The following is a 19398-nucleotide window of genomic DNA, read 5'->3' on the forward strand; positions in this document are numbered from 1 at the left end:
AGCAGACACAGTGTCATCTAGAGGAGAAAGTAGGGCCGTGCACATTGAGATATAAAGGGAAAATATTTTTATGGGAATAAATGCCATGAAAGAAATCAGTGCTCATGCTGATACAAACTGCAGTTTTCCTTCCCTCATTATCTTCCTGGGTTGCACTGTGTGCGTGGGGAAGGTCTCTTGGGATACTCCTTTGTGATAAACCATAAAGAAGATCTCACTGATCTGGGTCATTTTTGTCTTTCTATTATCTCCTCCTTATTTCCCTTCTCTTGAGCACGACAGGCTAACAATAACTTTTGATACTTCAGTGCCCACTTTGAAATGCTGTAGAAATAGCTTGGATAGTGAATTATTTCTTTGTAATTGGAGACGAGAGCCAGCAGGAGCCAGAAGGAAGATGATTGGCTTGCATTCAGGTTCTCCTTCTAAAGGCCCTACTATTTCCTTGCTTCTACTGTAGGAGACAAGCTGTTATTTCTAGTTGTTGAGCACAATAGGAGTTGGAAGAAAATGCGTTGGGTTTATATTAACCTCTTATATTGAAAATCTTGGCATGGTTAACTCAGTTCTGTACCTTTTCAAGACGCAATAGATAAATGAAGTATTGAGTCGTTCACTGCATGGGAGGTTTTTCAATACTGCTTTAGAATAAAAGCAGTTTGGCATGTCAAGTAGCGCAGAACATTGTGCTGGTGTTGGCCAAAGTTTCCCCTCATGTGTCCCTGCTGTGCAACCTCTTCTGCTGCTAGAGTGTTGATATAATTGTCTGCAGGGACAGATACACTTAGTGTATAAGGCTCCTAGATAACACTGGCATTTATACTTCCTAATGATACGCACTAGGAGAGCATTACGCATAGTGGTCCTGGGGTTGGCTGCTTGATTGCATGTTAGAATTTCATGTATGTAGGAGGGGGAAATGAAGAGCAACAATAACACAGCTTTACAATATGCACTTTAGTTACAGGAATCTAAAAGCAGTTCCAAAAAGGCTGGCGTGTGGGAGAAGAAGTGACACAAGCCTAGCAGGAAAGGTGATCTGAGTTTGAAGTAAATTCTGCTCTGGTCTTGGAAGATAAGAATCCATGAGCAGGAATAACTTCGCATGAGTGACTTCTTCCAGAAGAAGTGCAGCTGTCAAACTCATTTTGAGAGCCTTTCCTCAGATGCAAACAGCTGCCTCCAGGCTCTGGAAACAGCATGTTATTTAGTCAGTACTTGACGGAAAAAAAGGGGTTTTAAAAAGCCTCTGTTGAATATTAGTTGTGTAAACCAAGCCCAACAACCAAAGTTAAAGTCTTGGGATATACTGTAATCACAAGGAACATACAAAGATCTCAAGCATCTCACTTGGTTTAAGAACAGCAATGGAGAATGTGGCATGGCCAGTACAAACAAAACAAAAAAATAATCCAGGATATCCTTAGCACAAACAGTCAGCTTGGAATGTGAGTTACTAACTCTGTTAGGGTCCATGAAAGTTCTCAGAGCCTTCTGTATCTGGTACAGCCATTCATTTTTTTCAGTATCATCTTACATCCAGTCCCCCATCCTGAGTATGCACTGATGTCTTGGAAGAATCATCACATAATCTTAATTATGCAGGTGATAATTAACATGTATGTGATAATTAATAACTGAACAATTCTGTGCAGTTGGCAACATGCAGCAACTCCTGTAAGCATGGCCGATTTTTCACTTACCAGCACATTCCTATGAAGTAGTTTTTCAGAGAAAAGGAGAGACCTGGAGAAGAGAGAGGTGCATTTGTTCAAATCCCAATACTCAGAGACCTCTGACTGGGGTAGACATGAGGGTACTTCAATTGTTATCATGGAGGGGGCAAAATACATATTTTATAATCTAGCATGATCACATTCTAGGGCTGTAAGTACAGCAATCCCATAATGACTTACTAATAGTAAGCTAATCGATAGTAGCTTGGAGATCATGCTTAGCATATGGGAAACTTCAAGTTTTGGGAAAAGGAGAAAAGTAGGTAGAAGTCCCATTAAGTCACATCCTCCATTAACACTGGACATACTGCACATCAAATTCTCTGCTTGTATGCTTATCAGCCCACTCATTAAGCAGTAGGAGTTAATTAAACAAAAGTCACTCAGTCTGATGATGGAGGGTGTGCTAAGTTTCAAAGCAGATCAAATTAGGTGCTGGATAAGCAGATGCATACATTAACATCAGCCTAGCCCCTTCTTTTGCAAAGATCTAGGCGACATCTTTTTGGGGGCAGCCCAATCAGCATTTTAACCATGTTCTCACATGAATAGTTCAGTCATGTTTCTGATACTGCAGGTCTGTGTCTACAAAGCAAAAGATGATTCCACATTAAAAACAAAAATATGAATAAACATACTGAACGCAGGCATAAAGCTTGCTAAGCAGACTGTCCCTTCCAGATCAACCTGGTTCGAGGGTTAGAGCTACATTTTGCGTTGCTGCCTGACTTAGGAGCCATTGGGATCTAAATCTGATGACCTGGAGATTAGATGTGCTCCATCTCCTGAGTCATCCAAAATCTGTGCCTGAGTAAGGTATCGCTATCAGTGTTGCTGTGCTTCAGAGCATGAGGTTGTCAAATCTTGCAGTGTCATTTCAGAGCTAAGGGTTAAGAAAACCTGTTGTGCTATTTCAGGTGCTATTAGGTAACCCATATAAATCAGTAACATTTACCAGTGTCTTCTGTGTTATTTCTGAGATGCTGAATAATCAGGGAGCCTACTGAATCCTAAGGAGGCTGCATCTCTTCTGCACTTTTGAAAAGGAAAGGAGATGTTTCTGGTACCTTTCTCACAGATGAGCACATCAGTGTTTGGTGTTCAGTAGAAACACTTAACACCTTCCGGTGTGGATTTCTCACAAGAAAATTGAGAGAATCATACAATCACCAAGGCTGGAGAAGACCTCCAAAATCATCCAGTCCAACCATCCACCTACTGCTCATATTTCCCCACTAAGCCATGTCCCTTAGTATAACACCACAAAGGAAACACAAAGCAAGAATAGAAAGATACCCCATCACTAAGATTGTTTTTTTGTTTTTTTTTTTTTTTTTACTATTATTTCTAATATGAAAATATCTGTGGTCACCCTCCATTCACGTTACATTAGCCAGTCAGTCTCTAGTAAGAGGGCAGTATTGTGTAGCATTGAGTCCCCATGAAGAGCGACTTTTTTTTTTTTAAAAAGCAACAACAAAAAAAGAAAAGAGACACATTATGGGCATGTTCAAGGAACAAAGAGGGGGGAAAAAAGAGAGAGCAATTATAAAGCTTTAACATTTCTTTCCTGCAGAAGAAATTCAAATACACTCTGCCCTATCAGTCTTAGGCAGACAGATGCCTTCAGACTAGAAAGGCTCAATAATACGGCGTTATTATTATTACTTCTTCAGAGAGGATAACATTTCAACTATTAAGATCACTTGCTTTGTCCTGGCTCATTGTTAACAACCTCCTTTATCATCATCAGTAACCCAAGTAGAAAAGCTCTCACTGGATATGGTAATCAAGAAGTGATTTACAGCCCGAGCTGAGCCTGGCTGCCATTATGGGAATCTCTGTTGCCTGGAGATGAGAAGTGACTTCCAAGCTGTTTGGTTGTTCTTTCTCCTTTAAAAGTTGGTTAGGCACAGACCAGCATCACCTCTCTTGTACATACATACCTGAATCTCTCTTTCTGCAAAATAAGCCTGTGTAATGCTTCTGAGATGAAACTTTATGAAAGTCCTGGTCGATCAGTTTTGCAGTCAGATTGCAAACAGCTGATGCAGTCAGTGATTCCCAACTGCTACAAAGAGCTGGGAAAACACCCTCTGGGAAGCAAAAAGAATGCATCACTGCCCCAGGTCTAAATCCTGCAGTGGCTGATTGCCGGCCCCTCACACAGCACAGGCCACTTGGCCATCATGTGCTCGCTGCACAGAGGATGGCAGATTGCTTCTGCTTGGTGAAGATACACACAAAGTTTGGAGCCCAACCTTTCATACTGTATTTGCAAAGTCTCTGTTTCTATTAGAGTCATAGCAGGAAAGGAAGTGGACTTCAGTGGACATAAAAAAGCTGGTGAATGTGTCCTTCCAAATCTGTGCTTTGTAGTCAAAAGATATTTGGTCTCTCAAACACAGCATGCATTTTATTAATTTGTATCCAAACAAACGTGAACTGCTATAGTGAGTTAGAATGGACAGAAGAAAACATGTTGTCATAGATGTTTGCAAGAGGACTCTGAAGAGTTTGATTATAATGAAAAGAAGGATCCATGAGAGGTAGTTCTACTTCCCAGATTTTGCCAGGCATAACACCCACAGGTGCTCATCCTCCAGCAGAAACATTTTTCTGGACAATAGGTGTTAGCAGTATTAGGAAGGAGTAAATCCATCCACGTGGCTGTTGTCTCAGCCACATCTCATCTACATCACAGCCCTTGGCCTGCCCCAGAACAGTGCCCTTCCCTTGGCAGAGAGAGTCAACGCGTATCAAAATACCCCCTGAAGCTGGGTTTTGACTTTGGTTTCTACAACTGGAGCAGAATGTGAGACTGAAGTCCTTGATGTACCTCTCTCCTGAATGTGCCTGATCTGCCCACTTGCAGTCTGCATTCCTGAGCCAACACGCCCTCTGAACGTTCAGCTCTGCTCTGGCCATGGCCCTACAGATTCATGTTTACAAGGATCCCTAGAGATCCTCCAATCCTTTTGCCTGCCCTGGGATGCTGCCTGCTTTCCATGTTTGGAGCAGAAGTTGCACAGCTCTCTGATTTGATGCTCCTGAACACCTCAAGGGGTCTGCTCTGAAAATTAGGAGAAACAGATGCTTTCTACACTATTTTAGTATGACTATTTGTGTTCTTCTGAAATGAACAGAGAGTAGCTTCTTGTTTTTATAAAGGTCAGAAAGGGTGTGACAGTGGTTTCTATGGAAAGAGTGTGAAAGAGTTTGGGTTACCTTTTGGCACGAGATGATGATTTGAGCCATAACATAATGCAGCTGAAATTCTTCCTATGCTGCAAAAGAAGGAAAAATGTTGCTATCTAGTGGTGACGAATAGCCCTCTGAAATACTGCTCCACTAGTCATTGAGGCCAGGGCAGGGACAAGCCACAGGAAGGCCTTAGTGAAATGGCTACAAGAAAATCATTGCCAGGCAGCTGGTGGAGGGGAGCTGTAGTATGAGCTACTCCACTTGTTCCTGCAAGTCTTTATTTCACACTGTTGCTAGATAGACATTTTCCAAAACACTAAACAAAAAGAAAGGCATCGCTCATAATTGCTCATTAGGAGTCGTTAACAGTCTTTGAGTCCAGTCAGCATTTATGAATCCATCTTTAAACCCTGGCATTAGTAGGTGTATTTATTACATATTAATTAGTGCATGTGCACACTTTTGAGTTTGCTGAGCATCTCCTGCTGAGGATATTTGACTTCTAGAGAAGCTGCTCATCTCAGGCACAGACATCCCCCAGTAAGCAGATTCCCACTGGGTAAAGCTCATTAATTAATGAGAAGCTCTGAATTAGCATTTTGAAGCTGGGCATGGAAGTGACCAGCTATGAGCAGCTGAATGAAAATTAAACCAGACTGTCTCACAGCAGCAGGACACAGCTGCTTGCTCTCCATCTCCCTGCTGACTTCTTTACTCCCCTGTGAGGATTTTCAGCTTCAGCAGGATCTGTCAGGTGTTCTTTATATTGCTCGAGAAACTTCTTGTACGAACAGTGGAGAGAGGGGAATTTGGCAATTCAAGGAAATGACAGTGTCAGAGGTGGCTGGAAAATGCTGTCAGTCTGAAGGCTGTTAGCCTGGAGACCTCAAGAAGATGGTAAGCTCCTTGATGGGAGCAGTCTTAAAGAGGATAATGGTATAAAAGTGCTCACAAGGAAGAAAGCCTTCTGCTACAAGGAATGTGTATAATATCAATTAAGCTTTTCTAAGGGATAAAATGAAGGGAGAGCTGGCAGCAAAATGGACCTACTGCACAGTATCTGGAGCATTGATTTAGGAAGATGAATGTCCCATGGCAGAGCTCCTCAGAGCCATGACTGAGCCTCTTTGCAGTGACTATAGTGAAGTTTGTACACACCCCAAAGTTATGACATATTCTCATGGGTTCACTGCCTCCTCCAATGACTTTTAGCAGAAGGCAGTCGTCACCTTGTTCTTGTTTGTAGCCCAGCTTTTATAAAGGGAAAATAAGAAATTTGAGGGGCTTCTCAGGGACTCTTTTCACCTCTCCTCTTAGAATCACAACTTTCACCAACACAGATCCAGATACCTCTTTGGGTGCCCATTAGCATACCCATGCCAACACAACGAGACCATTTTGATTAGTTCAGCAGCAATCACTGCCACCGAATCAAGAGGTTTCCTCTGTATCAGACTCTGTGCTCCTGTCGGGGCAGTGCATTGCTCACACACTGACAGAAGCATCATGTCAGTATTTTATCTAAGAGAAAATCTTGTCTCAGACATGTGGATAATAACTCAGCCTACAGTCAAGCCTCCCACCAGATTTAGCCACTGCCTAATGAGTTTCCAGTTTAAGCAAACAAGACAGATAAAGAATAGGAAAAAGAAATGTATTCATTCTATCAGAGAGGAAAAGAGAAAACCTCAGCTCACCTAAAAACATTCAGGTCTAGTACTAGAAGGAAGGCGAGTAGTGTTGCATGGCTTTCTGAATGGGCAGTTGACGAGGTCTGGGATGTCCTCTAGTGGCCAGTTGGGTACACTGGGAGCCAGATGGGGAAAAAAGCAGCTTTTCTGGAAGATAACACCCTCCCTAAACATTGCTTTGGCATCCTACAGGCAGAAGTCTGGAGGGCTCCAGATATTTTTGTCTGTTGTTAAATTCGGCATACAGATGCCATTAGAGGCTCCTCTCAGAGCCTGATCACTCGCAGCGTGAATCCTTTATCGCAACGCTGAATAAAGCAGAGCTCTTGCTATTCCAGCAGAAGGAGAGAAATAATGCTCTTATTTTACAGTAAAGGCTATAAAGCAGATCTGAGAGTACTTCGATGCCAGGCTTCACTGGGTGGTTTGGGCTTAGTAGGTGCAGGGTACAGAGCTCAGATTCTGCATGAACACCTTGGCAGTTTTGGGATCAGATAGTGAACAAGGAGATAGGAATCAGGCCAGGCCTCTCCCTGTACAAGGAGGACCTCAGTGACACATACGAAGTAGAAAGTTTGAGGGAAGCTCTTTGTGAAAGCTGGTCACAGCAGCGTGTTCCCCCTGGTTGACTTGGGAGGACAGATTTAGCCCCCATTCATCTTTTAAAATGCTGCATAGACAACTCAAGTTGCCAAGTATTAAGAAACAACCATAATATTCAGTTGGTGGCTCTGTCTGAGAGGAAAGTGATGAACAACTCTAGTGTTATGTTTTGTAATAGCAGAATAAATAGACGCATTCTGAAGGAGCCAAGGCTTATTTTTCACTCAAAGTGCTTAAAAATTAGTTCAACTTGAAGTAAATGTTCCAGTCAATTTGTTTTTCTGCTATCTGACCTGCTTTGTCGGTAATGCAAGAGTAATAGAAAAAATATATTGACAGAACTGTATCCACAGAATACAAAGCAAAGCCTGCGCATGGGGAAGACTATTACTGATTGCTGCAAGAATGTTTCTCAAAATGGTTTATAAGGCATCAGCAAGTCTTTAATTTAACTGTGTGCCATTATTACATGCTGAGTGTGGTTTATTATTATACTAATAAACCATAAAGACAACTCTGTAACTTCATTACCACAGTCAATTGCCATGTACAGTGTTAATTTACCAACAGATCATTAATTGCCAGCACTCACCGAAATGTAGACATAAAGCAAAACTATCGGGCAGAGTTTGCTTTCCAGGATCCGTACTGCTGGCAGCAGCAGGCTGAGCACACACAAACAGATGGGATTTGCCAGCAACAAATTTCACTCTCCACCAGCACAACCAAGAAGGAGGTCACAGACCCGTGGTCACTCCACTGACCTCTAGGTATGATGAACGTAGTTTTCCAAAAAAGCTAAACCGATCCTGTTCTGAACCCTTAGAAACATGGATTCTGCCACTGTCCAGTGATTTCACAAATGTAATTGTGTAGGGAGCTACATTTTTTTTTTTTCTCCTATGGGAGAAAATTCAAAGCAAAATATGTTATGTGGCTAAAGTAGCCTACCTGGGATATTCGTAGAATCGTTTGAGTTGGAAAGGACCCTTGAAGGCCAACTGGTCCAGCTGCAAACAGGAGCAGCCACAGCTCGATCGGGCTGCTACCCCTGTTCCAATATTCTTAACCTCTTCAAAGTGACGAACTGCATTGTCTTATTGTGTTGTGGGGGATGCATTTTGTACGCGGAGTTACTTCTGGGCTCTCTTTGGGCTCTGTAATGGAATGCACTGGATGTAAATACAAATGCATATCATGGACTTCTCTGCATCAGCAGCTAGGCAATTTTAAGTGTGTTAGGGAAGGTGTCACATTAGGAAAATACAGTTTAATGTGGACAGAAATTAAAGATATTTACATCAGTCCAATAAATGCTGATAAGTTAAAATCAGACATTTAATGTTTGTAATGCTGAAAATACCAAAAGACCCATAGAGATCACTGATCATGTGAGAATGACAAGGTTTTTTACCTGATTAACAATGAACCTAAGCATTAGGATTTTATCTAAGAGATGAAATTCCAAATTGCAGCCTGCTGAATCAGCAAATTCATTTTAGTTTTGAAGTGTAATGATCTTGATGCTGCATGTGGTGTACAGCTCATTCTTAATGATGCCATTACAATAGGGAACAGTTCTGTGCTTCCTGTCCCTGGAGATACGCAACCCCGCTCCTTTCAGATAGGCTACACTAAGCATAACAGGAGAAGTTCTTTAAATGCTTATCTAAATTGCTGGCACATTAATTTCCTTTTGCAAAGCTTTTCTTGCCCTTTATTACCCAATACAGAAATCTGAAAGGTTTTAAAGTGAATTCCTGCTGTAGTCAAAATGGGATATTCCTTTAGTTACATGCCCCAGAGGAGGAATATGGAGGGAGCTGATACCATGAGACAGATAGGTTAGCACAACTCTGCAGCTCATACCATACAGAGATAGCCTTGATTCTTGATGTGGTGTAAGAGCTGATGCCTAACTGGGAGTTTTCATGGTTCTGATGACAAGGTGCTAATTTAACACCATGGTCAGCTGTACCCTGAAGCATGTTTCTAATTAGTAGGAATAAGACAATGGGAAAAATACAAGCAAGGGAGCTCTCGAAAGTTTAAGGGCATTAATTGCCTCCCAGCTGTCAGGGTAGTAATTAAATTCAGCTTGTTGACTTCAGCTTTGTTGCGATTATGTGAAATTAATCTTCAAACACGCTGAAAGCCTCCATTACTGTTCACTTTGTGCTGAAAGCAGCAAATCCCAAACAATATGCAGAGAGGCATTGGCATGCAGCTGGCAGCCACCCAGCAAAACATGTCAGCTTAGAGAGATGGGATGAAACTTCTTCCCCATTTTGCTTTTGGGCAGTACATTTCCTGTGCCTCTGTCCCCAGCAAGGCCAGAACTACACCTGTCTTGCTGGGAGAGCAAAAACATGTCTGACAACCTTTGTAAGAGGTCACTGAAGTCCAGCTGAAATCCTTCTTCCTCTCCTTAGCTCAAGCTGGATTAAAGTACAAACGATTACTTGGAAATTTCAGCTTTCAAAGAACAAATCCTTCCTGCTTGTTAACTTTCGATTAGCACTGTCAGCCTCCCTGTTCTATGCCTCACGCCCAATTAAAGGCACTTGAGCTCCAGCTTTCTGGGGCAGAAATCTCCCTGCTTGGTATGCAAATGCACTACCTGACTTGTGCATGTGTCAAAAATATATACATCAGTGTAGTCAGCTATTAACATCGAGTATGCTAAGCACTTTTTATGTAAGTAAGGCATGCATAAATACATAAATGCATTTTAGATCCTTGCTTTCAGGAAAAAAAGCCATTTTTTCATGAATATATAAATTACTTTGAAAGTGCACTTACTATATTAATTAAGTGATGTTCACTCTTAAGCAGCGATGTGCGGAGGAGTAATTGATTGGGTAGACACTTACATTTAGGCAGAAATAATATATATTAACTCTGCACACTGCTTTCACGACTGGGTTTTGACTAAGTCCCTAGAATTAGATCAAATTGCAGTGTGATTTAGGTTTTTCTGCTACGTTCTGATGTCATTTGTTCTCTGAGGAGCAGGCAGTCTCAGTAATGAAAATTCACATGAAGAGTCATCCGCTTTCCAGGGTATGAAATGATCGCGTAACTCACGGTGTGCAACATCCATGAGGAGAAAATGAACAATGCACTCTGCATGGCATGGACCAGAAGGAGAAAAAGAGAAGCAGAAGTCACTATTGTTTACTTTCTCTCCTGAAAATGGATTCTCAGCTAATGCTGAATTACACCCACTGAGCCAGTTACTGCAGGTGAACTGAACTCCATGACCTCCTGTGTACAGTGGTACCCTTCACTTATCTCATGTGGGTGTGCATGTGCATTAGCTCAAGCCACCATGAGTCAACCCCGATGTTACTGAGCTCTGATGTAACAGTTACAATGGGTGTTGAATTATTTTGCTGGAACAGATCCTCAAGCTTTATTCCAGAAAATTTCCCTTATCTGGTCCCTGTTGTGGTTCAGCCATAACTAGTGGTTGTCAGCCTGCAGTTGTCTTAGGCCTAGAGTTAATCTGCTTAGTTTAATACCAAGCACCAGATCTGTCCTCTAGATGATTATCTTCCTCTGGTGGATCCAGTAATCAGTGCTCCCTTGTACCTGCTTTAATGAAGCTGAATTAAGGAGCCACTCCACAGAGGCCACCCTTTCCCGTACCATTGGAGCAAGCAGCTAGCAGAAGAAGAGAACTGATATGAAGTATGTAGTGGTATTGATCTTCCTACACTGTGGTTTCCCACAGCAATGCTCACTGGTGACTGTGTGGCCATTGCCATGGGGCAATGGGTTGAGTGGCAGTAGGAGAAGCTCAGTGGTTGAAGACGTGTTGTGCTATGCAGAAGAGCACAGGAAGCAGCACGTTGTGGAGAGCACTGGGAAGGATTCCTATCTACCTGGGTCTCCTCTTGTCTTCCCAGAAATTTTGCTAAGGGAAACAGCTCCATGGTCAGGCTGACTGACAGCCCAGTGCCCTCCTGTCTCTTTGTAGCATCTATCTGATTCTCTGGCTGGTCGAAGAAGGTGAAACTCAGCCATTCCCTCTTCATGCTGTGTACAAAGATTTCATAGGTTTATTTGTCAATAACTGTTTGGCACCATCCTGGAGAAAGGCAAACCCTAGTGGCTCTGCTTTCTTACAAGAGCTACCTTCAGTCCCATTGTGCTATGTCACATCATACAACCCCTGTTCTTTGCCCCAACACAGGATACACTGTAAAAAAAAAAATATATATATATCAGTTGCCAGAGGACAGAGTTGAGTTTTACAGAGCTTGCATTACAAGGAAAAGTCTTGCAACAGGCAGCCATGTACTGGATGCAAAGCCTGGCTGCTGAGGTGGCCAAAGGGCAGAGCCCCTAAATTGCTTTTGAAGTTGTTTGTTTTCCTGAATCATACCAGATATTGCCTTCTAATCTGAATTTGGAGAAGTCACAGTACAAACTAAAAAGCACTGGGGTATTTTTACCTTCCTGGCAATCCAGAATTCTTACGATCTGAAAATCAGCCACATTGAATTTCAGTGCCTTTGGCTGTATGTCTGGCAGGCATCCATGCAGCCTCAAACCACACGCTTGTGTTATAGCTGAAGGCAGCTCTTGGCCTTGCTGTTTGTCAGCTTCCCCCTCAAGGGAAGAATGATGAGAAATTACTGCCAATTTGTTTAGTATTGCACAACATGATTCTCCATCAGCAGAAAGAGCTGGGACTGGTATCTCATATCTTCTGTATTTTGTCAACTGCTTCATCCCAAAGTTTAGTTCAGATTTCAAAGGGAAGCGTATAACTTGCTCATATATTTTTGAACCAGATATCTAGCTGCTCCTATAGCATGGAGATAACAAACTGCTAGAGCTTTGAGAAATTCAGCATCTCCGTATTACAGAAGTTCAGGTGTGCTCATCTGGGTCACTCAGACCTGAATTGTTCAAAGGAAACGTTAATTGTGTAACAGGGTAGCTGAATAGCCTGACTGCTGCACAGCCTCTCTACAATCATTGAAAGAAAGCCTACATAAGGTATGCTATGAGGACAATTGCAATAAAGATTATGAGGCATTGAGGTGAAGACTGAGAATGCTAGGGGACAAGAAGCCACTGTGAAGTTCATTATGCTCTGAAGGAAATGCTGGAGCTCCTGGGTCTCGTTGTTCCAAGCCCTGCTGAGAGCCTGATTAGCAGAGCCTGCCACAGGCACCTAAGTAGTTTAGGCTCAACTTCGGAGATACTGAAGAAAAGACACCGCAAACTCAGGGCAGGACCTAACTTCTACTTTTATGACCAACCCTCATTTACCCTCAATTCTCATAAGATTTGGTTATGCTCTGTTAAAAGCCCTCAGATGGGTGTAAGCACCACAGAAATGCCCTCGGGTTACACCTCAACCGTCTCCTAACGACCCCACAAAGAACCCTTTCATAGAATCATTAAAGTTGGGAAGGACCTCTAAGATCACCTCCTCCAACAGCTGCCACATCTCCCCCATGCTCCCTAACCCACGTCCCCAGGTGCCACATCTACCCTTTCCTTGAAAGCCTCCAGGGAATCCTCCTTTCAGACGCCCTTGGAGCCTTCCAGCCCAGCAAAGGAATGCAGCTTGGGGTTTGGGTTTTGCAGAAACCTGAGCTGCCCCACACGGTGGGGAGATGCGTTAACAAAGCCCCTGTTAACACACAGCGCTTCCCTCCTGGAGCTGCAGGCTCCGCACTGGGGGTATATCCCAGGATCTTCTGGTTGCTGTGCTCGTTAAATGCAGCTTCCCACCTACAAAGCTTTTTCTGCCTTCCTGATTAGGAAACAGGAGAATTGCTGACCTCAAATTTAACCCTAATCTTAACTCTTTAACCCCAATTTCTTTCTCAGCTATTTATTTCAGGCTTTCCTATTATTTTTTTTGAGCAGCGCTGACAGGTGATAGTTCTGGAAGAGTGAAGTGTCTTGCAACCATGGCAACCCAATGCACTCACTGGAAAGTTTTCAGATGCGAAAAGAATTATTTTACCACAACCATGTATGTTGGGTTTCCTGGGACAGTCCTGGGCTCACCATGTTGTTCAGAAGCACACAACTATTGACTGACTAGGTAACTTTGCAGAGAATCACTCTGACTTGCCATACAACAATTGTACCCAGCGTGCACAGCAGGAACAAGCCCAAAGGAAACTGCTTCTGAAAACCATCAAGGTGGGAAATTTGGAAGTATTGCCATTAAAAGATACTGTTGTTCTATTCTGTTGTAGAATTGCCTTGCTTCAGATATCAGCTTTAATTTCACAGCATCCTCTTTTGAATGGTAAGGAGCAGCAGAAGCCCTGCTGCTAAGAGCACTAAGCAATTCTTATCACTCTACAACTTGTTCCCCTAGTGGGGGCAGATTCCTGCTTGTTTAAACCAGCAATATCACCCCTGTAAACATTACCCAGATGTAATACTGTAACATGATGGAAAGTAAAGCAACAATAGTGGGGTAGCACAATCCCAGGCTACAGCAAACAACAACAAACCCAAACACAGCAGCCATAGACACAGAAGCAAAGGAAGAAAAACTGCTTACCTTTGGAAGGCCTCAGGTAGGCAGGGATCTTCACTCAGATCCCCTTGCCCCTGCTGCCAGCCCTTAAATGAGGTCTGGGAAGGGGTGGATCCTGGCTCCAGCCCTTCTGGTCACTCAGGTGCGCTGCATTGCATTGCATTGCACACACCTGAGCTCCTCTGGGCTGGCCCTGCCTTCCCACCAGGTGCTCCATCACTGCTTCAAGCCGTGACTTAGCATTTCCGCTACACCGTAGTCTACTTCTCTTTATGTGATTGCTCTCTCTCCTGAATTTATATCTAATCTTCCTCTTTTTCATCTGTACTATGCCAAATTAAAATCTCCTAAGTGCATGAAAAATGGTAACTGCAATGCATGAACGGAAATTAATAAAGCCAGGAGAGAACACGAAATCAATAATCTAGTGCTGACAGCTTGCTTTGTCTTCGTGGCCAGGCTCTAAGGATGTACTAGTGTTTCCTTCTGTTTAAAATTAATTGAACTATTTTATCATATCAGATAAGAGTGCACTCTTTGTGCTGTTGAAGTGATAATTATGACACGATAATTACAGTCTGTGGCCTGCATGATTCTGTGAATGAGTCAGCAAAGGCAATTAGTTTGCAACAGCAACTTCATGTGGATGCCTCCGTACAGCAGGGAGCTCCAGGACACAGCCTGGCTAATTGTTATCTCTGTTCCCCAGCCTTCCTTACTCACAGGAGGACAGGGGTTTATTGTTGGTAACGGGGATTTTTGTTGTCGTTGCTCTTTCTTTCCCAGTTAAGGCGATCTATTTAGGTAAACATGATGACTGCAGAAATCAGAGTCAGAAAAAGATGGAAGCAGTTCCGGCCTGTAGGGCTGTGGGTTCTGGGCTCTGCCATGGAGCCCTTGGAGAAATTCCACTTGATGCAGGACTGATGTGGGCGCTCCATGCCTGCTGCACTGCACTGGGACTCCATTAAAACTGATCAGACTCAGAGTTTGCTCCATCATCTGTCACTGTAATGTCCTGCTGACAACTCTGTGTTCCTCTAAGCTTTCTGGAAAGCCTCAAGAATGTCCTGGAAGAAGGGAGACAAAATACATGTTAGCAGAGAGAACTATAAGCACCAAATGTTGCTGTAGGATTGCTTGGTTTCGGCAAGCTCAAAGCAGAAGGATGCTTTATCCCAAGCCATCTACAGCCTGAGCAAGGAAACAAGGTATAGATGGAGATATATATACAAAGAAATGTTGGAACAATATCAGGAGACACGAGGGAGTGCAGTCTTACAGAACAGTACTTATGTTTTTAGGTAATTCAGTTTTAGAGGGAAGAGAGAGAAGAAGGGGAGGGTTGCTTCATTTCCAAGTGTCATTTCCCTGTATGAGCCTAAATGAAAAAAGAATAATCCTCATCTCAGGAAAAAATCTGTAATGCATTGCAATAAGTAACACACAGGGCAGCATGCTGAAAAATAGAGAGGAAACAAAATCTGGAACAGCTGCTTACTAAGTGAACATCATCCATCCTGTGAGCTGATGAGACAGTGGAAGAAACAGTGTGTGACCATGCAATTAAGGATGATGCATATCAGTATGATCCAAAAGGGCTCATTTAGGCCCACCTTTCCTAATTTTGTTGTATTTAATTTTACAACCTTAAATTTCTCTAAATGCGTGTAATTATATCTCAGATGTATTATTCATTTACCACAATGTTATTTCTAAGCTGGTTCCAACTTAGGCACGCAAATATGAGTATCCTAAGGTCAGGCCAGATCCAAAGCTGCTCCAATGGAGACGATGTATTTTTATTCCTGGGATGCCATGGGAAGTTACCATCTGTGGCACTGCAGAAGAGGTCCATTCCCTCATCCTAATTCCCTGGTAGATGTGATGAGCTGCAAGGAAACTATCAGCAAAAAGGGTTTGTATAGGTCATGTTGCCTCCAGATAAAAGGAACCAGCGCACATCAACAAGACGCGATTAGGTCTGGATTTGGAGTTCAAGAGATGCTCTGCTTATGTCAGCTTCGCTCCACTGAACTCTGCACACATTGACAATGTGATTCAGAGATTACCACAGTCCTGAACCAGATGTGGTGGAAATCTGGGAGTCAAAGCAGCGTGTCCTCCAACACTCGAAATGAGGGCGGTTTTATTTATCAGGAAAAAATGAGTTGGCTAGTGATTAACCCTGTGCTGCCTTTATGTCTAAAGGGCCAAAAGCCAACAGTCTGTCACATGCAGCCTAAGTGGCACCTGTTTGCGTGGCACCTTACAGAGTCCTGGACATGTTACCTCTGGTCTAGCCCCCAGGCTTAGCCACATAAATAGTTCAGTGTCACTAATAATATCGTTACTGTTCGTTTTTTTTTCTTCATGTGGATGCAGTACCATTACAGAATCCTTCTTCCCTCTTTTCCACCCACAATCACACAGGAAAATTTGTTGGACATGACAGGCAGACACGTCGTCAACAACATTTTCCTGTTCATTTACATAGCTGGATATAGTGATTGCTGCCATCTCTGACACTGTTTCTTAACAGGTTTTAACCTGCGAAAGAATCCAAAACACCACGCATAAAATCTTAAATTCCAAAATTCTTCTTTTCTGCCAAAATATTCATACATATATATACACGTATATGCATATATATACATATATGAGTCTATATATACACAAATATGTACATTTCTGCCTTCTCAGTTTCTCCCCTTGAACAAAAGAAGAAACAAACTGATAGAAAAATAGCAGAAGCAGAGAAATATTGACTGGAAGAGACCTCTGGTGGTCAGTAATCCACCTTCACATTTGGAGCAGGAATAGCGCCAGCAAAGCCAGCAGGAAAAGCTCTTGCAAAGCACAGAAGCTCCCCACTTGTGTTTTTTAATTATGTATGTTCATTTGCTTCATACAATGAAACAGGTCTCTGTGTTACTGGGGAAACCACAGCCCAGAAACAAAGTGCAGTGTCTTTTACCAGTGAATGCTTTTCTTAGTGCCACAATAGTGCTTAAAGCACGGCAGTACCCAGACATGAAGCAGAATGCCCGCAGGCAGGAGTAACATGGAATAGAGAAACTAATGCGAGTGGAAAAAATGTTTGATTGTTTGCTTGTTTTTTATAAGCATGCCGACGCAGAAGCAATACAGTTCAAATTAAGTTATTTTTCTGGCTGGATATTTGGAAAAGCTTCTCCAAAAGAGTGGTGATGCAGTGGCACAGGCTGCCCAGGGAGGTGGTGGGTCACTGTCCCTGGAGGTGTGCAGGTATCCTGCAAATGTGGCACTGAGGGACGTGGTCAGTGGGGGTGGGTTGGGGTTGGACTTGGTGACCTTAGAGGTCTTCTCCAACCTTAATGATTCTGTGATTCAAGCCTACTATGATTTTAAGTACAGGGCCTGACTTGTTGCCTTGAGTTGTTCTTACTGAGAAATCTAGCCTACAGCTTTGATCCAAGCTCCCCAGCTCCTCTGGTTATGAGTGAAAGATAATGTAGCATGTAGCCCTAATGAAGCCCTGAGTGGGATTGCTGCAGAACCAGTGAAATAACTGCAGATTTCTTTGCGCTCTCTGAACAGCAATTTCTTAAAAACAATTTATCCTACAATGACATCTGGTGGTTGCTTCTCTTTGACAGGGAATTCTTGCAGAAGTAACCTTGCCAACCATTGCCCCGAGATAAATCTTCCCACAGCAGGAATTTTGCTGCAGTTCTACTTCTCGCGAAGAAGTGTGCAGCAAAGCACCCACACGCTGCATCAGGAAGATGTATGGGGTCATACTGCAGAGCAGCCATGGAGCATCACTGTGCTGAGTGCTGTGCGCTGACCCTATGTCTCTGTTTACTGACTCATTAAACCTTATGGCAGGAGCAACCCTCCCTGATTGCCTCCTCCTACACAACCTCTGACCAACCCTCCAAGATGGAGAAGGTACAGATGACCCTCAGGTGTATCTTCCCTAGAGATGGCTGCACAGGAGAAAACAGGTGGACCTGTTGCCCTCTCCCAGCTGCAGGGAGAGCAGCTGCTCAGGCTTTGGCATTGCCCTAATTGGAACCAGACCCCTTCACTTGGTGCAAGTCCCCTGGGCCATCAAGAAGGGTGTTTTGGAGCTTGTGGCTATCACGGGCTGCCTCCTGGCCACCAGGTGGAACCCAAGCCATGCTCCTCTGGGGTCTGTTCCTATTGATAAGCCACATGAAATAATGGCTGTGCTGCTCAGCTGGGGACAACAGCAATGTGGAGGGAGGAATGTGAATGAATTTCGTGGACTTTAGCTGCTGTTAAAGTAATACGGGCAAAGAAAGAGGTGTGCCCTGGCAGCCTCCAGTGCCAACCAAATATTGTGTTGCTTCTAGGGAAAAAGTTCATAAAATAGCATAGAACTGCTGGATTTGGTCTGTAACATTTCAGTTGTAAAGTCAGGATGTGTCTGTCCTGGGATGGACTTCTGCCCAACATTTTGTCTGACACCTGATAAAACGGAACGTTGGTTTAATCCAACTTCAAACTAAGTTCTCCTCTGTGATATCTCCCCATTTGGTCCTTCTGGAACTTCACTAGTTAATTCTGGGAAGTGCTAATTGTCGATATTGGTGATTTTTGTTTCCTACAAAACTACTTTTCCCCAGGAAAATTTGACATGAAATCTGGACGTTTTTCTGCAGCGCCTGTTTTCACAAAAGCTAAAACAGAATCACTGGCTTTGTGGTGTGGTTGTTTTTCACTTTGGCCTATTAAACACATGGTGAAATCTGGGGAAAAAAGGGATAGATTCTCTTCGACATTTCTCCTCCAAATAAGAAAGACCTCCCCCTCACCCAGAGCAGGATGAGGATGCAAACAGCTGTTGCTGTTTATGCTCTAGGGCTGTGCAGGCTCCCCCCAGAGAAGGTATATGCACAGCAGCTCATACATTTGGCACTCCCATAGCTCTGCTGCTGGCTACAGCTCTTTTTTTCCTTTCTTTCCCTGCTGGGACCAACAATTATGTGCTCTCTTATTTTTCCCTCCAGAAATGAAGCCGAGAGCCTGCCCATGAGGATCGTACATGGTTCATACTCTGTGCCTTGCTGATTCGCACATCAAAAGAAATTTCTTAATATTGTTTAACCTACTGTTTCTTCTCGTTACTGGCACTGAAAATACATCTGAGATCTGCAGTGATTCAGGATGCACTGTGGGTTTGCTGCTTAGGATCAGCAAGACCTTTACGTGCTTAAATTTGCAGTTGTCTCTTGAAATGGATGTATCAGGATCTGCATTCATTTCTTTCATGGCTTAACATCCTAAACATGTGTGAACATCTTTCTGTGCCATCACACATCAGGTGCTCTAACCATCTCTCCAGGCTGTCTGGTGGTCAGCAAGTACACGTTTCACAGGGAACACAGTAGCATTTGCTTCAACATCAAGAGCAGTGAATTTTGTTTTCTTGGGATGTTTTTGTTTGAGCCAGATGCGTCACCTCTGCACGTGTGGCTCCAACATCCCCTAGCACATGTTCACTTCTGCAACACCTCATGCTCAGGAACAGCTACTGACAGTGTTGGGGCAGATGTATTTTAATGGCCTTCCCAAATCAGCCCCTCTGGGACCTGTGCACTGTTTATGTCGGGGATACTGAAATACTTTGTGTTTC

At 43.2% G+C, this 19398-nt stretch overlaps 1 long non-coding RNA gene across 1 annotated transcript; it reads right to left on the reverse strand.

Annotated features, from left to right (window-relative positions):
* LOC110405359 lies at positions 846 to 13807 on the reverse strand. The gene is made up of 3 exons (XR_002442833.1): positions 13779 to 13807; positions 1704 to 1746; positions 846 to 1189 (listed from the first exon to the last, which is right to left on the reverse strand). It is a non-coding gene; the product is annotated as an uncharacterized LOC110405359 (long non-coding RNA).

The sequence above is a fragment of the Numida meleagris genome, chromosome 12 (genome assembly GCF_002078875.1).
Source record: "Numida meleagris isolate 19003 breed g44 Domestic line chromosome 12, NumMel1.0, whole genome shotgun sequence".
Taxonomy (NCBI): domain Eukaryota; kingdom Metazoa; phylum Chordata; class Aves; order Galliformes; family Numididae; genus Numida; species Numida meleagris.